Source organism: Sminthopsis crassicaudata, chromosome 5, assembly GCF_048593235.1.
Source record: "Sminthopsis crassicaudata isolate SCR6 chromosome 5, ASM4859323v1, whole genome shotgun sequence".
In the NCBI taxonomy this organism is placed as follows: domain Eukaryota; kingdom Metazoa; phylum Chordata; class Mammalia; order Dasyuromorphia; family Dasyuridae; genus Sminthopsis; species Sminthopsis crassicaudata.
The window spans coordinates 71,646,379-71,652,378 of record NC_133621.1 but is presented as its reverse complement, the minus strand read 5'-3'; positions in this window follow the sequence as shown (position 1 = coordinate 71,652,378).

Sequence of the window (6,000 nt, the reverse complement as noted above, 5' to 3'; positions counted from 1 at the left end):
TATCCTTTGTACTCCCTTCTGTTCTGAATTTTCCCCTTTCCCTCCACCCCCTCCCCGAGATGTCAGACATTCCCATTCATATTAAACATGTTATAGTATATCCTAGGTACAATATATGTATGCAGAATCAAATTTTGTTGTTGTTGTTGTTGTTGTTGTTGTTGTTGCAAAGGAAGAATTGGATTCAGAAGGTAAAAATAACTTGGGGAGAAAAACAAAAAGTGTTTCTTCTCTGGGTGTAGCTGATTCTGTCCATCATTGATCAATTGGAATTGGATTAGCTCTTCTCTATGTTGAAGATATCCACTTCCATCAGAATACATCCTTATACAGTATTGTTGTTGAAGTGTATAATGATCTCCTTGTTCTGCTCATTTCACTCAGCATCAGTTGATGTAATAAGTCTCTCCAAGCCTCTCTGTATTCCTCCTGTTGGTCATTTCTTACAGAACAATAATATTCCATAACATTCATATACCATAATTTACCCAACCATTCTCCAATTGATGGACATCCATTCATTTTCCAGTTTCTAGCCACTACAAAAAGGGCTGCCACAAACATTTTGGCACATACAGATCCCTTTCCCTTCTTTAGTATTTCCTTGGGATATAAGCCCAGTAGTAGCACTGCTGGATCAAAGGGTATGCACAGTTTGATAACTTTTTGGGCATAATTCCAGATTGCTTTCCAGAATGGTTGGATTCTTTCACAACTCCACCAACAATGCATCAGTGTCCCAGTTTTCCCACATCCCTTCCAACATTCATTATTATTTGTTCCAGTCATCTTAGCCAATCTGACAGGTGTTCTACCATTCATTTCAATCATTTTAGAACATAGGCTTTGCCTTTTTCCAAAAAACCTTTTCTGGCTTAGTCATCCATTCTTTTATTATATTTGTTTGGTGCTGATAATGTGGGACATGTTGCATCACTAACCATTTTACAATTGCTGTCTATTTCATGTCTTTTCCCAATAAATAGATTACAAGTGCCTCAATGTCAGGAGCTGTACATATTATTTATTTTATATCTGTCCTAAGCATTGATTGGCATTCAAATTCAAAACTTCTATACTCCTCTTTCAAAAAAAAAATAATATCTTTGTGGACACATTAAAAAAAAATGTGACTTATGGCATCATTGGTGCCAAATACTTTCAGTGTGGAAAGTCTATTTATCAATACCTATATCAAAGTTTTAGATAGTTGCTTACGGTACTTAAAAAATTTGTCACATGCCCATTGTGGGCACCTAGTTATGAGATTTAAATATAGATCTTAACTACAAGCCCAGAACACCATTGCTGCAGTGAGGTCTCAAACTCATAGCCCATGGGAAACTTTATTGCCAGCAAAACTACAGATTTATTTTATTAAATATTTCCCAATTATATTTTAAATCTTCATTCAAAAATCAATAAAAATACATCACAACAGAGATAATGTTAATTTGTAATTTTATAAGGCAATAATATACCACCATGCTTCACCTACTACCACCCCATTTAAATTTGCAGTCAAGAGGCCCATAGTTCAAGCTATAGGTCCTTTACTTTTTCCCAGGTGACTATGGACAGGTCATTTAATATCTCTTGGCCTGTTCCTATTTTCTGAAATGAAAGAATTGGCCTAGATAATGATTAACATTGCTTCTAGCTTGCTCTCTCCCTTGTCTGCATTTAAAAGCCTCTTATTGAAAAATATTCCTGATTTCATTGTTTTCTTATCATTCATCAGTTTCTGCTAAAACTGGAACACAGAGAGGCTTGCAGGTTAATTGCAAGTTCAGATTCATTGGGTTTCTGCTAATTAAGGTTTCAATGAAGAGTTTAAAAGCTATTAAGACACTAAAAATTTCTAGTTTTATCTGGTCAACATGTCCCATCTGTACAGAACAAGTTTCTCAGTAAATGGAGCTTTTCCTATGGTCTGTAAGGGATTTGAACATAAATCTCCTATTTAATTCTAGTTTGAATTGAAAGTTCTGAAGCATGTGAGAATAGCCCTGTCCAAATGGGGCAGGCTGACCAGAGAGAGCAAGATCAGAGAACATATGTTTCCAAACTGATCTGCTCTCCCCATGCAGATAGGTCCACAAAAAGACAAATCCCTAGCAAAAGAAGCTGAAAACTAAATACCAATCCATCACAGCACAACTATCTGATTTAGACAAGCACATAGATTTGAGGCGAACACACATCGTGTTGCTCAGGCTTCCTATTGCTGGTCCACACAATTCTCGAAATGGTGTGCTTTATCAGGATTCTTTCTGGGGGAGCTTCAACAAAGCCACAGTCTCAAAGTCAGTTACCAATAAACCAGTTCACTGTGCAGTGTGTATTCAAACCTTTTTTTTTTCCTCAAAATATCCTAGCGCTCACAGCTGAGCCCCAGTTACATACCCCATAATCCATTTGCTTCAGACCTCTGAGGGCCAGCTATGTTGTACGTTCCTTCTCTTACAAGCAAGCCATTAAACTTCAATAGTTTTTCCATTCTTTTTAAATTATATATCATGGGTTTTGCTCCTCTGCAAGCTTTCTATGTCATTTGGGTTCTATTGGCCCATACCCATTTCAGAATTTTCTCTTTCCCCATTTTTTTGGACAGGAATGCATTTTTATAAACAAGGAACAAGTGTTCAAAATTACATTTGGAATTTGGAATACAGCAAAAGGTGGCCGTGGGCCTATTTTATTGTATAACAATCACATAAACTCCAGCTGTCAGATCCTCTGATCAGTCCTTCAATAGGCAAAAGGGCCCAGCTAAATCCTGCCCACATGCTGATGCACACCCGTATAATAACTGTGTTTTTTTTTTCTTTATGAATTTCATTTACAATTACTCTCTGACTTTCAAGGAATACTTTGAAAGAAGGACGTGACTGGAATCATCAAGTAACTTTTTATTTTCTTTTACAGAAGAAAGTATCAGTTCTATTTTGATTCATCATGAAGCCAAGTTAAGAGTCTACTGTCCCAAGTAAACTCACAAAACTTTATCATTGATATTCTTTCAGTTGGTATTGAGTAGAGATATCTTGTGCATGATTAGTCTTCTCAGTAAATGAAGAAGGAGTTGGCAATCACTGCTAAATCTTTAGTAGAAAAATGACTAAGCTATTCATTCTGATTGATCCAGCAATACTATCCTTCCTCCTATCAGATGCATGGCAATTTTTAAAAATGTCACTCCCCTCAACTCCTCCTTTTCTCTTACTATATGCCCCTACTGCAAGCACCAGTGACTCTGAATAACCTTCAGAAGCAAACAGTCTCATCTGCTATTTAGATTTCTTGATAATTTGGTCCCTTACTACTTATTCAGTATTTTTATTTCTCTCCTCTCCAAGCACTCAGTGACCCAGTAACCTGGTCTTCTTCCTGTCCTCACACTCAATCCTATATGACTTTGCACTAGCTATCACTCTCATCTATAATGATTTTGATCACCATCTTGGCATTTTTGGATTTCTTCATTATCCACTTTCCGAAGAAAGGTTCCTAGATTCTCCAAGCTGCTAGTGCCTTGTTCTCCGAGATTATCTTCCATCTACTCTTCCATCTCTTCTAAATCAATCACTAACATGTTTTTCCCCTATAAAAATACAAGTTCCAAAAAGGCAAAGATCATTTCCCCCCTTTCTTTATATCCCCAACACATAACACATTGCCTGACATCAGCTAATAATCATGTAATAGATGATTATCAACTCACTAACTGGTATATGGACCTAGAGGGTAAAAAAAAAAAAAGATAGTCCAGGTATATAAAATATTCATATCAAATAACTAGAAACAAAATGTGTTATATTGGCTAAACTCATAGTCAAGAAAACCTCAAACTGAGCCTTGATTAAGACACTTACTAGTTACTCAATAACACTAGGCAAGTCACCTAATCTGAGTGTTGGTTTGCCAGTTAGAAAATGTACTCACCTCTTAGCATCATTGTAGGAACTAAATGTATTAATATGTAGAAAGTATTGTGCAGATCTTAAAATGCTGTGTAGATGTTAGTTATGTTTATTGTTAGCAATTACCTCTATCCTAAATGGCAATTTGAGCATAAAGAATATAGTATCCATAGCCACTAAAATGATGACAAAGCAATTCAAACATTACCAACAATTAATTAGATTTCTTTATTTCTATAATCAAAACTCTTTAAAATATAATTTCCCTGATCAAAATCATATTGTGTCCTGATTTCAGAAGCTATTTGAGACTTTGTGTGCATGTATAAAGCACATCTGTAAGCAGCACAGTGCTATTCCAATATATATATATATATATATGTATACATACAAACATATACATATATATATATGTATACATACACACATATACATATATGTACATCTATATATACACACATATACACACACATATACATTTACATACTTATGTATACTGTTCATTTTAAGCAGCAGGAAACTCAAGGTTTGACTGAAATTTTCAAATGACTGGCTTTTGCAAACAGCCATGTGGCCTTCAGAGAATGGTACTGAAGAATCTTCTGCTGAAAACATCAAAAATGGAATTCTTAGTTGTAGTCGAGTCATTGATTCAATGACATGCTCATCAGATAAACTTTTGTTTCTACTGAGAAAGTTTACTGACACATGTAACATGCCAGTTCCTGTACAAATGGCAGTCATTAGATAGATTGGGTTATCAGAGATGAATCTGAGTAGAAATGGCCTTATTTTGCTGAGCTCCTGATTTAAACAAGTAAGTTTTGTGAAAGTCAATATTATTCAACTGAAAAGAGGAGACAGCTTTTTGAAATAAAGAAAAGAATCTCCAACATCATTTGGCACTGGGAATGAATACCTTTCGTTTCCAATACCTTTGTTCTATCAAGATGATATTGAGGACTAGCTAAGGAGCAGCAGCTACTTAAAATTTTACAACTTGGACCTCCACACACAACACAACATAGTATATTAGGTGATGCTTATGATGTAAAGAATAATGTGTATATTGCTGAGGTATATTACAGGAAGGTGAATCCATTTGGATTGGGGAGAGAAAAATATTTTTTAACTTGAGTTACTCTTCTATTCTTTGCATTAACAATGTTTTTATAACATAATGGAAATGTATTTTCTTTAGTTTTTTATAGTTTCAAATCAAATCTAACAAATATTTATGAAACATTGACAATATAAAAGGTATTGTATAGATGCTAGGATTAAAACCACAAGGGGAAAATTGTTTCAGTTCTCAAGAACCTTACTTGTAACATCCTAAATGGGGGTGTGTGGGAGCCAATGCCTGATTATTTGTAGAAGGTAAAGATACTATAAGTGGAATGAGGAAATCTTTTTCTGAGGTAACACATAAAACCAGAGCAATTCTGAGAGGAGGAAGCAAGGAGGGAGTCCATTCCAGGCAGAGGAAACTGTCTAAACAAAGTCATTGGCTTGAAAGAAACAAGGCTGTGTTTAGGAAACATTAATTTCACAATAATCCACTTTATGGAGCAGCTGAAGAAGTGGAAAATAAAGCTGAAGTTAGCCTAGAGAAGGAGGCTAGAACCAAACAGTGAAAGCTAAGTCTCTCATTCATAGAGTGAGTGTGTGTGTGTGTGTGTGTGCGTGCGCACGCGCACACAACACACATTCCCTCATTTTTAACAAGGAGATTGAACTAGAAGTTTTTTAATTAGTTTCAAGCCAAATTAATAAAATAATAAACCTAGTCTTTCATAAGCTCTGTGAGAGGTACTAGAGACAAAGACAAAATAGTCCTTACCCTCAAGAAACATAAATTTTATTGGTTGGAAACAATCTACCACAGTCTGTCAGTAAGCATCTATTAAGCACTTACTACATTCCAGGTATTCTGTTAAGCATTGGAGATACAAAGAAAAGCAAAAGATAATCTCTGATTTCAAGGAGCTCAACCTAATGAGGGAGATAACAAACAACTTCACAAAGCTATATGCAGGAGAAAGAACAGTCAGCAGAGAGAAGGTACCAGAATTAA